A 14,307-nucleotide genomic window follows, 5' to 3' on the forward strand; every position below is an offset into this window, starting at 1 on the left:
GACAACCGTTTTTAAATCTTGCCATAGATTTAAGTCAAAACTGTAACTCGGTCACTCAGGAACATCCACTCAGGAACATCCAATGTCTTCTTAGTAAGCAACTCCATTGTAGATTTGGCCTTATGTTTTAGGTTATTGTCCTGCTGAAAGGTGAATTCATCTCCCAGTGTCTCGTAGAAAGCAGACGGAACCAGCTTTTCCTCTATGATTTTGCCTGTACTTTTACCCTGAAAAACTCCCCAGTCCTTAATGATTACCAGCATACCCATAACATGATGCAGCCACCACCACTGCTTGAAAATATGGAGAGTGGTACTCAGTAATGTGTTGTATTGGATTAAACATAACACTTTGTATTCAGGACAAACAGTTAATTGGTTTGCCACATTTTTTCAGTATTACAGTATTACTTTAGTGCCTTGTTGCAAACAGAAACTTATTCTGTGACTTATTAAGCTGAACTTATTTAGGCTTTCCATGACAAAGTGGTTGAGTACTTATTAACTCGAGACATTTTATTTTTAATTTTTTAAAATTAATTTGTAAAAATATCTAAAAACATAATTTCACTTTGATCTTATGTGTGTGTGTGTGTGTGTGTGTGTGTGTGTGTGTGTGTGTGTGTGTGTGTGTGTGTGTGTGTGTGTGTGTGTAGGCCAGTGATACAAAATCTGAATTCAATCTATTTTAAATTCAGGCTTGTAACACAAAAAAAATGTGGAAAAAGTCCAAGGGTGTGAATATTGTACTTTCTGAAGGCACTGTAGGCTACAGCTGTGTGCAGACTGGAAAACATGAAGGGGTCAAACCTCTTGCTCGTAAACTCAGGGATTTAGATTTTGTTGGTTGAAGCACAAGTTGTACAGTAATATCAGCGGTGACTTCCCTGAGCTGTAGCATAACATCTCCTGGGTCCAAACAGGGCAGGTAATCACACGCAGTTACAGCGTTTAAAACCCCCACCAGACCTCTCAACTCATCATGCACCTCTTTCTCCACCAAACCTCCTACATGTAATACTCTGTACATCACTGACCTTTTTTTTTCAATTCTGTGATTATCAGAATGGGAAGGACTGTTTTGTATTGCAAACTGCTCAAGCTTCTAGTAAGGATTCTGCAATAGAAAGCACAGGACTCAGCAGCGCAACCACTCATGTGCAGTCAGTTTTATTTGAGGTCATATTGATGATTAGTTGGTCTACTTTGTGGTCACTTGATGGGTCTACTGTCACGTGACTGGCATACGTCTGACTGTTGCCGCTGATGTTTGTCCAACCTAGTGTATGGATCTCACACATACTGGACACTTCTACATTGCACATCTATGTTTACACAGTGTCTGTGTCCCAAATGGAACCCTATGGGCTCTTGTCAAAAAGGCTGTGTTTACACAGGCTGCCCAATTCTGATCTTTTGCCCAATTATTAGCAAAAAAGCTGATCTGATTGGTTAAAAGACCAATTAGTTGAAAAAGGTCAGAATTAGGCTGCCTGTGTAAACACAACCATGGTATTATATGTCATCAGGGACACAGTGACGTTTATGACTTCTACGTCTCGTCCCCAGCTGGGCTGACTGTCCTGTATCCTCTGCCAGCGGAGAGCGGCAGGCAGACAAACGGATAGTAACGTCGTGGCTCGGAATTAAGTGTGACTCGGGGCACTTCGTTAACTAATTACTGAAAACAGAAGCCCTCGTTTTTTGCCCCTCCCCCCACCCCCTTTCTCACACAACCAAACATCCCATCAACATCCCCTCCCTCCCCTCCCGCCTTGTGCTTTTGATAAGGCTTGCACCCTTGTCAACAAACGCGTATTTAATTAGTGTTGATTGTTGTTAGCGTGTTCAATAGTTATTAATTAGGCCGGGAGGGGCCCCAGCTCATCTTGATTGCATGCCTGGAGCTGTGTGACACGTTGTGCCATTTCACACTCCACAGTGACACAGACATACGCTACCAACGCTGTGAAAATAGAAAAGAGAGGGAAAGGGGAGAAAAAGAGAGGGGGTCATTTTCAAGGATTAGTGTGCTTAGTCTAGCACCTAGCTATGTAAACCAGGGGAGTTAAAGAAGGACAGGTTCATTGTAATGGCTGGAATGAAATAAATGCGACAATATCAAACATATGGAAATCACATGTCTGATTGTAAAGAGAAGGAATGTTGCATTACAGAGAACAAGGGTATGATGCTGGAACATAAATGAATCCCAGTTATTTGTAGAGGATGGACCCGCCACCATCTACAACCTAGGCTCCACAATCTACAGTCACATTTCATTTATCTGGCTATTTTGGCAAGTTTATCTCTCGAAATATCAACTTCTATAAAAAAGTAATAAACTACTACGAATCCATTTATGTGTAACAATTAAGAAAAATACATTTCTAAAGTATTTTTTATATTTTTAGGATTGTCTGTGATTGGTCCTAATTGGAGGGGCCTAATGGGAGGGATATGTAACCTGAACACTTGCAGTTATTGGCAGAGAATTTTGAAACTCTCTTTCTTATTGGTCTTTTAACTTACACTGCCATGTGATGTCGCCACCCTTGCAAAACGAGCAGAAATTTCAGTCTGCCTTTTCAAACAGCTCTTACACTGAAAGGGTATTATCATAATTTTCACATTTTACAGTATTATTGCAACCTCATAGTGTGGAAATATACACTGAGTGTACAAAACATTAAGAACACCTGCTCTTTCTATGACATATACTGACCAGGTGAATCCAGGTTAAAGCTATGATCCCTTATTGATGTCACTTGTTAAATCCACTCCAATCAGTGTAGATGAAGGGGAGGAGACAGGTTAAAGAAGGATTTGTAATCCTTGAGACCATTGAGACATGTATGTCTGCCATATGTCTTGAATGTCTTGAATGGACAAGACAAGCGATTTAAGTGCCTTTGAACAGAGTAGGGTAGTAGGTGTCAGGCACCGGTTTGTGTTAAGAACTGCAACGCTGCTGAGTTTTTCACACTCAACAGTTTCTCGTGTGTATCAAGAATGGTCCACCACCTAAAGGACATTCAGTCAACTTGACACAACTGTGGGAAGCATTGGAGTCAACATGGCCCAGCATCCGTGTGGAACGCTTTCGACACCCTGTAGAGTCCATGCCCTGAGGCTGTTCTAAGGGCAAAAGGGGGAGTCCCAGCCCCCTACCAGGCTGGGTCAAAAATAATTCTAAGCAATCTAATCTTCACATAAGGTGGCACTGCTCTACATAACATTCCATTTCTCTCTGGATGTTTGTTTATGAACACATGCATCTATATGTATAAGATGAGGTTGCTCCACAGATATCATGTGTGTTTATGTATATGATGAGGTAGCTCCACAGATGTCATGTGTGTTTATGTATATGATGAGGTTGCTCCACAGATATCATAGGTGTTTATGTATATGATGAGGTAGCTCCACAGATGTCATGTGTGTTTATGTATATGATGAGGTTGCTCCACAGATATCATGTGTGTTTATGTATATGATGAGGTTGCTCCACAGATATCATGTGTGTTTATGTATATGATGAGGTTGCTCCACAGATATCATAGGTGTCTATGTATATGATGAGGTAGCTCCACAGATGTCATGTGTGTTTATGTATATGATGAGGTAGCTCCACAGATATCATAGGTGTTTATGTATATGATGAGGTTGCTCCACAGATGTCATGTGTGTTTATGTATATGATGAGGTTGCTCCACAGATATCATAGGTGTTTATGTATATGATGAGGTAGCTCCACAGATGTCATGTGTGTTTATGTATATGATGAGGTTGCTCCACAGATATCATGTGTGTTTATGTATATGATGAGGTTGCTCCACAGATATCATAGGTGTCTATGTATATGATGAGGTAGCTCCACAGATGTCATGTGTGTTTATGTATATGATGAGGTAGCTCCACAGATATCATAGGTGTCTATGTATATGATGAGGTAGCTCCACAGATATCATAGGTGTTTATGTATATGATGAGGTAGCTCCACAGATATCATAGGTGTCTATGTATATGATGAGGTAGCTCCACAGATGTCATGTGTGTTTATGTATATGATGAGGTAGCTCCACAGATATCATAGGTGTCTATGTATATGATGAGGTAGCTCCACAGATGTCATGTGTGTTTATGTATATGATGAGGTTGCTCCACAGATGTCATGTGTGTTTATGTATATGATGAGGTTGCTCCACAGATGTCATAGATGTTTATGTATATGATGAGGTAGCTCCACAGATATCATAGGTGTTTATGTATATGATGAGGTTGCTCCACAGATATCATAGGTGTTTATGTATATGATGAGGTTGCTCCACAGATGTCATGTGTGTTTATGTATATGATGAGGTAGCTCCACAGATATCATGTGTGTTTATGTATATGATGAGGTAGCTCCACAGATATCATATGTGTTTATGTATATGATGAGGTAGCTCCACAGATATCATAGGTGTTTATGTATATGATGAGGTAGCTCCACAGATGTCATGTGTGTTTATGTATATGATGAGGTAGCTCCACAGATATCATAGGTGTTTATGTATATGATGAGGTTGCTCCACAGATGTCATGTGTGTTTATGTATATGATGAGGTTGCTCCACAGATATCATAGGTGTTTATGTATATGATGAGGTTGCTCCACAGATATCATAGGTGTTTATGTACATGATGAGGTAGCTCCACAGATGTCATGTGTGTTTATGTATATGATGAGGTTGCTCCACAGATATCATGTGTGTTTATGTATATGATGAGGTTGCTCCACAGATATCATATGTGTTTATGTATATGATGAGGTTGCTCCACAGATATCATGTGTGTTTATGTATATGATGAGGTTGCTCCACAGATATCATGTGTGTTTATGTATATGATGAGGTTGCTCCACAGATGTCATGTGTGTTTATGTATATGATGAGGTAGCTCCACAGATATCATATGTGTTTATGTATATGATGAGGTTGCTCCACAGATATCATGTGTGTTTATGTATATGATGAGGTTGCTCCACAGATATCATATGTGTTTATGTATATGATGAGGTAGCTCCACAGATATCATGTGTGTTTATGTATATGATGAGGTTGCTCCACAGATGTCATGTGTGTTTATGTATATGATGAGGTAGCTCCACAGATATCATATGTGTTTATGTATATGATGAGGTAGCTCCACAGATATCATAGGTGTTTATGTATATGATGAGGTAGCTCCACAGATATCATAGGTGTCTATGTATATGATGAGGTAGCTCCACAGATGTCATGTGTGTTTATGTATATGATGAGGTAGCTCCACAGATATCATAGGTGTCTATGTATATGATGAGGTAGCTCCACAGATATCATAGGTGTTTATGTATATGATGAGGTAGCTCCACAGATATCATAGGTGTCTATGTATATGATGAGGTAGCTCCACAGATGTCATGTGTGTTTATGTATATGATGAGGTAGCTCCACAGATATCATAGGTGTCTATGTATATGATGAGGTAGCTCCACAGATGTCATGTGTGTTTATGTATATGATGAGGTTGCTCCACAGATGTCATGTGTGTTTATGTATATGATGAGGTTGCTCCACAGATGTCATAGATGTTTATGTATATGATGAGGTAGCTCCACAGATATCATAGGTGTTTATGTATATGATGAGGTTGCTCCACAGATATCATAGGTGTCTATGTATATGATGAGGTAGCTCCACAGATGTCATGTGTGTTTATGTATATGATGAGGTAGCTCCACAGATATCATAGGTGTCTATGTATATGATGAGGTAGCTCCACAGATGTCATGTGTGTTTATGTATATGATGAGGTTGCTCCACAGATGTCATGTGTGTTTATGTATATGATGAGGTTGCTCCACAGATGTCATAGATGTTTATGTATATGATGAGGTAGCTCCACAGATATCATAGGTGTTTATGTATATGATGAGGTTGCTCCACAGATATCATAGGTGTTTATGTATATGATGAGGTTGCTCCACAGATGTCATGTGTGTTTATGTATATGATGAGGTAGCTCCACAGATATCATGTGTGTTTATGTATATGATGAGGTAGCTCCACAGATATCATATGTGTTTATGTATATGATGAGGTAGCTCCACAGATATCATAGGTGTTTATGTATATGATGAGGTAGCTCCACAGATGTCATGTGTGTTTATGTATATGATGAGGTAGCTCCACAGATATCATAGGTGTTTATGTATATGATGAGGTTGCTCCACAGATGTCATGTGTGTTTATGTATATGATGAGGTTGCTCCACAGATATCATAGGTGTTTATGTATATGATGAGGTTGCTCCACAGATATCATAGGTGTTTATGTACATGATGAGGTAGCTCCACAGATGTCATGTGTGTTTATGTATATGATGAGGTTGCTCCACAGATATCATGTGTGTTTATGTATATGATGAGGTTGCTCCACAGATATCATATGTGTTTATGTATATGATTAGGTTGCTCCACAGATATCATGTGTGTTTATGTATATGATGAGGTTGCTCCACAGATATCATGTGTGTTTATGTATATGATGAGGTTGCTCCACAGATGTCATGTGTGTTTATGTATATGATGAGGTAGCTCCACAGATATCATATGTGTTTATGTATATGATGAGGTTGCTCCACAGATATCATGTGTGTTTATGTATATGATGAGGTTGCTCCACAGATATCATATGTGTTTATGTATATGATGAGGTAGCTCCACAGATATCATGTGTGTTTATGTATATGATGAGGTTGCTCCACAGATGTCATGTGTGTTTATGTATATGATGAGGTAGCTCCACAGATATCATATGTGTTTATGTATATGATGAGGTAGCTCCACAGATATCATAGGTGTTTATGTATATGATGAGGTAGCTCCACAGATATCATAGGTGTCTATGTATATGATGAGGTAGCTCCACAGATGTCATGTGTGTTTATGTATATGATGAGGTAGCTCCACAGATATCATAGGTGTCTATGTATATGATGAGGTAGCTCCACAGATATCATAGGTGTTTATGTATATGATGAGGTAGCTCCACAGATATCATAGGTGTCTATGTATATGATGAGGTAGCTCCACAGATGTCATGTGTGTTTATGTATATGATGAGGTAGCTCCACAGATATCATAGGTGTCTATGTATATGATGAGGTAGCTCCACAGATGTCATGTGTGTTTATGTATATGATGAGGTTGCTCCACAGATGTCATGTGTGTTTATGTATATGATGAGGTTGCTCCACAGATGTCATAGATGTTTATGTATATGATGAGGTAGCTCCACAGATATCATAGGTGTTTATGTATATGATGAGGTTGCTCCACAGATATCATAGGTGTTTATGTATATGATGAGGTAGCTCCACAGATGTCATGTGTGTTTATGTATATGATGAGGTAGCTCCACAGATATCATAGGTGTTTATGTATATGATGAGGTTGCTCCACAGATGTCATGTGTGTTTATGTATATGATGAGGTTGCTCCACAGATATCATATGTGTTTATGTATATGATGAGGTTGCTCCACAGATATCATGTATGTTTATGTATATGATGAGGTTGCTCCACAGATGTCATGTGTGTTTATGTATATGATGAGGTAGCTCCACAGATATCATATGTGTTTATGTATATGATGAGGTTGCTCCACAGATATCATGTGTGTTTATGTATATGATGAGGTTGCTCCACAGATATCATATGTGTTTATGTATATGATGAGGTAGCTCCACAGATATCATGTGTGTTTATGTATATGATGAGGTTGCTCCACAGATGTCATGTGTGTTTATGTATATGATGAGGTAGCTCCACAGATATCATATGTGTTTATGTATATGATGAGGTTGCTCCACAGATATCATAGGTGTTTATGTATATGATGAGGTAGCTCCACAGATATCATAGGTGTCTATGTATATGATGAGGTAGCTCCACAGATGTCACGTGTGTTTATATATATGATGAGGTAGCTCCACAGATATCATAGGTGTCTATGTATATGATGAGGTAGCTCCACAGATATCATAGGTGTTTATGTATATGATGAGGTAGCTCCACAGATATCATAGGTGTCTATGTATATGATGAGGTAGCTCCACAGATGTCATGTGTGTTTATGTATATGATGAGGTAGCTCCACAGATATCATAGGTGTCTATGTATATGATGAGGTAGCTCCACAGATGTCATGTGTGTTTATGTATATGATGAGGTTGCTCCACAGATGTCATGTGTGTTTATGTATATGATGAGGTTGCTCCACAGATGTCATAGATGTTTACGTATATGATGAGGTAGCTCCACAGATATCATAGGTATTTATGTATATGATGAGGTTGCTCCACAGATATCATAGGTGTTTATGTATATGATGAGGTTGCTCCACAGATGTCATGTGTGTTTATGTATATGATGAGGTAGCTCCACAGATATCATGTGTGTTTATGTATATGATGAGGTAGCTCCACAGATATCATGTGTGTTTATGTATATGATGAGGTTGCTCCACAGATATCATATGTGTTTATGTATATGATGAGGTAGCTCCACAGATATCATAGGTGTTTATGTATATGATGAGGTAGCTCCACAGATATCATAGGTGTTTATGTATATGATGAGGTAGCTCCACAGATGTCATGTGTGTTTATGTATATGATAAGGTAGCTCCACAGATGTCATGTGTGTTTATGTATATGATGAGGTAGCTCCACAGATATCATGTTTGTTTATGTATACGATGAGGTAGCTCCACAGATGTCATGTGTGTTTATGTATAAGATGAGGTAGCTCCACAGATGTCATGTGTGTTTGTGTATACGATGTGGTAACTCCACAGATGTCATGTGTGTTTGTGTATACGATGTGGTAGCTCCACAGATATCATGTGTGTTTGTGTATACGATGAGGTAACTCCACAGATGTCATGTGTGTTTGTGTATACAATGAGGTAACTCCACAGATATCATGTGTGTTTGTGTATACGATGTGGTAGCTCCACAGATATCATGTGTGTTTGTGTATACGATGAGGTAACTCCACAGATGTCATGTGTGTTTGTGTATATGATGAGGTAACTCCACAGATGTCATGTGTGTTTGTGCATACGATGTGGTAGCTCCACAGATATCATGTGTGTTTGTGTATATGATGAGGTAACTCCACAGATGTCATGTGTGTTTGTGTATATGTTGTGGTAGCTCCACAGATATCATGTGTGTTTGTGTATACGATGAGGTAACTCCACAGATGTCATGTGTGTTTGTGTATACGATGTGGTAGCTCCACAGATATCATGTGTGTTTGTGTATACGATAAGGTAACTCCACAGATGTCATGTGTGTTTGTGCATACGATGTGGTAGCTCCACAGATATCATGTGTGTTTGTGTATATGATGAGGTAACTCCACAGATGTCATGTGTGCTTGTGTATACGATGTGGTAGCTCCACAGATATCATGTGTGTTTGTGTATACGATGAGGTAACTCCACAGATGTCATGTGTGTTTGTGTATACGATGTGGTAGCTCCACAGATGTCATGTGTGTTTGTGTATACGATGTGGTAGCTCCACAGATATCATGTGTGTTTGTGTATACGATGTGGTAGCTCCACAGATATCATGTGTGTTTGTGTATACGATGTGGTAGCTCCACAGATATCATGTGTTTGTGTATATGATGAGGTAACTCCACAGATGTCATATGTGTTTGTGTATACGATGTGGTAGCTCCACAGATAGACGACTGGGCAAAAAATATAATTTCCCTTCTGTGTGCCTCAGGATTTGTCTCTGGGTTCATTCTAAACTTCTGCAGTAGGGTGCATTTCCTGCTGTTCAGCTGAGCATATACCCTCATTCGGAGGCGGTGAGCAGCTCTGCCTATTAAAATGTAAATTCCCTCTCGGTGCAGTGGTGGCAGCAGCAGCAGGCCCAGACTGTGGAACTCAGTGGGGGAGGAGGGGAGACCTGGGTGGGGGTGTGATGGGGGTACATGCATGATCTATATTTCACTCTTCTGCTCTACTCTTCAGATAGGCAGGTTGACTGTTGAATGTAAAGCTGCCATAGCCAGTGTTCATTACAACATGGCTGATAGACAGGTGACTCTTTATAGTGCATTCGGAAAGTATTCAGGACCCTTGACTCTTTCCACATTCTGTTACGTTACAGACTTATTCTAAAATGGATTAAATAAACATGTTTTTTTTCCCATCAATCTTCACTCAATACTCCATAAAGCGAAAACAGATTTTTAGAAATACCTTATTTACTTAAGTTTTCAAACCCTTTTATATGACTGAAAATGTAGCCCAGGTGCATCCTGTTTCCATTGATCATCCTTGAGATGTTTCTACAACTTGATTGGAGTTCACCTGTGGTAAATTCAATTGATTGGACATGATTTGGAAAGGGACACACCTGTCTATATAAGTTCCCACAGTTTACAGTGCATCTCAGAGCAAAAACCAATCCATGAGGTCGAATGAATTGTCCGTAGAGCTCCAAAACAGGAACCTGCCAGTGTGTTGTGATTATTGGAATAGATTTTTGTATTTTCAAATGTTATTACATGTTTTGTGCTTCAGGAAGTTTTCCATACATTCGGGAAATAGTATGATGCTTCATACCAGTCACTAGATGGAGCTGTGAACCTATAGGACCCCGTAGATACATTTTGCATTGGCTCTGTTATTTTCAGAGCTGGGATCTCTATGCCCCTATAGACAAGAAGAAAATACATTATAGCGCTTTTATACACATAGAAAAATAGTTAAAAATAATACTTTAGGCTGTTTCTGGACATATGATTGCATTTATTTCTGTGATGACAAAACACATTGTGTCGCCAACACAACTTTTTTCGACATACATGACTCATTTAAGAATATGAAAAACCTTTCAAAATGACTGTTATATTATCAATTTTTTATATGATGTAGTGTACATGGTGTAATGCTGCTTTATTTTTTATATGATGTAGTGTACATGGTGTAATGCTGCTTTATTTTTTATATGATGTAGTGTACATGGTGTAATGCTGCTTTATTTTTTATATGATGTAGTGTACATGGTGTAATGCTGCTTTATTTTTTATATGATGTAGTGTACATGGTGTAATGCTGCTTTATTTTTTATATGTGTCAGTGGTTCTCCACAGTGTCTCAGTGGTTCTCCTCCAGTGTCTGTGGTTCTCCACAGTGTGTTAGTGGTTCTCCTCCACAGTGTGTCAGTGGTTCTCCTCCACAGTGTCTCAGTGGTTCTCCTCCAGTGTCTCAGTGGTTGTCCTCCAGTGTCTCAGTGGTTCTCCTCCACAGTGTCTGTGGTTCTCCTCCACAGTGTCTCTGTGGTTCTCCTCCACAGTCTCTCAGTGGTTCTCCTCCAGTGTCTGTGGTTCTCCACAGTGTGTTAGTGGTTCTCCTCCACAGTGTGTCAGTGGTTCTCCTCCACAGTGTGTCAGTGGTTCTCCTCCACAGTGTCTGTGGTTCTCCTCCACAGTGTCTGTGGTTCTCCTCCACAGTGTCTCAGTGGCTCTCCTCCAGTGTCTCAGTGGTTCTCCTCCAGTGTCTCAGTGGTTCTCCTCCAGTGTCTCAGTGGTTCTCCTCCAGTGTCTCAGTGGTTCTCCTCCAGTGTCTCAGTGGCTCTCCTCCAGTGTCTCAGTGGTTCTCCTCCAGTGTCTCAGTGGTTCTCCTCCAGTGTCTCAGTGGTTCTCCTCCAGTGTCTCAGTGGTTCTCCTCCAGTGTCTCAGTGATTCTCCTCCACAGTGTCTCAGTGGTTCTCCTCCACAGTGTCTCAGTGGTTCTCTTCCACAGTGTCTCAGTGGTTCTCCTTCACAGTGTCTCAGTGGTTCTCCTCCACAGTGTCTCAGTGGTTCTCCTCCACAGTGTCTGTGGTTCTCCTCCACAGTATCTCAGTGGTTCTCCTCCATAGTGTCTCCGTGGTTCTCATCCACAGTGTCTCAGTGGTTCTCCTCCACAGTGTCTCCGTGGTTCTCCTCCACAGTGTCGCGTACACAGATTTGCAGATGTTATTGCAGGTGCAGCAAAATGCTTGTGTTTCTAGCTCCAACAGTGCAGTAATACCTAGCAATACAAATACAAAAAATACCAAAAAAACAATGCACACATAATCAAGAAAAATTGTGAAATATCAGAATGAGACATATCAGAGACCAGAATATATACAGTACCAGTCAAAAGTTTGGACACACTTATTCATTCAAGGGTTTTTCTTATTTTTTAAAACTATTTTCTACATTGTAGAATAATAGTGGAGACAACTATGAAATAACATTAAAACAAAGTGTTAAACAAATCAAAATATATTAGCCACCCTTTGCTTTGATGACACTGTTATTCTACAAAATCAAGAAAAACCTCTTCTTGGGTATAACGCTACAAGCTTGGCACACCTGTATTTGGGGAGTTTCTCCCATTCTTCTCTGCAGATCCTCTCAAGCTCTGTCAGGTTGGATCGGGAGTGTTGCTGCACAGCCATTTTCAGGTCTCTCCAGACATGTTTGATCGGTTCAAGTCCAGGCTCTGGCTGTACCACTCAAGGACATTCAGAGACTTGTCCTGAAGCCACTCCTGCTTTGTCTTGGCTGTGTGCTTAGGGTTGTTGTCCTGTTTGAAGGTGAACCTTCACTCAAGTCTGTGGTCCTGAGTGCTCTGGAGCAGGTTGATGCTGCCACCACCATGCTTCACCGTAGGAATGGTGCCAGGTTTCCTCCAGATGTGACGTTTGGCGTTCAGGCCAAAGAGTTAAATGTTGGTTTTATCAGACCATAGAGTCTTGTTTTTCATGGTCTGATAGTCTTTAGATTCTTTTTGGCAATCTCCAATTGGGCAGTCATGTGCCTTTTTTACTTAAGAGTGGCTTCCGTTTTGCTACTCTACCATAAAGGCCTGATTGGTGGAGTGCTGAAGAGATTGTTGTCCTTCTGGAAGGTTCTCCTATCTCCACAGAGGAATTCTAGAGCTCTGTCAGATTGACCATCAGCTTTTTGGTCACCTCCATGACCAAGGCCCATCCTCCCTGATTGCTCAGTTTGGCCGGGCGACCAGCTCTAGGAAGCATCTTGGTGGTTTCAAAGTTCTTCCATTTAAGAATGATGTAGGCCATTGTATTCTTGGGGACCTTCAATGCTGCAGAATTATTTTCTTACACTTCCCCAGATCTGTGTCTCGACGCAATCCTGTCTCAGAGCTCTACGGACAATTCCTGTGACCTCATGGCTTGGTTTTTACTCGGTTTTTGCACTGTCAACTGTGGAAGCTTTTATATAGACAGGCTAGTGCCTTTCCAAATCATGTCCAATCAATTGAATTTACCGCAAGTGGACTCCAATCAAGTTGTAGAAACAATTCAGGGATGATCAATGGAAACAGGATGCACCTGAGCTCAATTTCGAGTCGCATAGCAAAGGGTCTGAATACTTATGTAAATAAGGTATTTCTGTTTTTTATTTTTAATACATTTGCAAAAAAAAAATCGAACAACCCGTTTTCTTTTTGTCATTATGGGATATTGTGTGTAGATTGCTAAGGAAATGTGGTATTTAATACATTTTAGAACAAGGCTGTATAAACACAGTGGCATCCACATTTTGTTAAAGAAATTATTTCAGCTGTTCTTACCCTAATATGGACTTGGTCTTTTACCAAATATGGCTGTCTTCTGTATACCACCTCTACCTTGTCACAATACAAGTGGCTGGGTCAAAAGCATTAAGAAGGACTGAAATGCAACAAATGTACTTTTAGCAAGGCACACCTGTTAATTTGAATGCATTCCAGGTGACTACCTCATGAAGCTGGTTGAGAGAATGCCAAGAGTGTGCAAAGCTGTCATCAAGGTAAAGGGTGGCTACTTTGAAGAATCTCAAATATAAAATATATTTCAAAATCAAATCAAATCAAATCAAATGTATTTATATAGCCCTTCGTACATCAGCTGATATCTCAAAGTGCTGTACAGAAACCCAGCCTAAAACCCCAAACAGCAAGCAATGCAGGTGTAAAAGCACGGTGGCTAGGAAAAACTCCCTAGAAAGGCCAAAACCTAGGAAGAAACCTAGAGAGGAACCAGGCTATGTGGGGTGGACAGTCCTCTTCTGGCTGTGCCGGGTAGAGATTATAACAGAACATGGCCAAGATGTTCAAATGTTTATAAATGACCAGCATGGTCGAATAATAATAAGGCAGAACAGTTGAAACTGGAGCAGCAGCACAGTCAGGTGGACTGGGGACAGCAAGGAG

Source organism: Oncorhynchus nerka, linkage group LG11 (genome assembly GCF_034236695.1).
Source record: "Oncorhynchus nerka isolate Pitt River linkage group LG11, Oner_Uvic_2.0, whole genome shotgun sequence".
In the NCBI taxonomy this organism is placed as follows: domain Eukaryota; kingdom Metazoa; phylum Chordata; class Actinopteri; order Salmoniformes; family Salmonidae; genus Oncorhynchus; species Oncorhynchus nerka.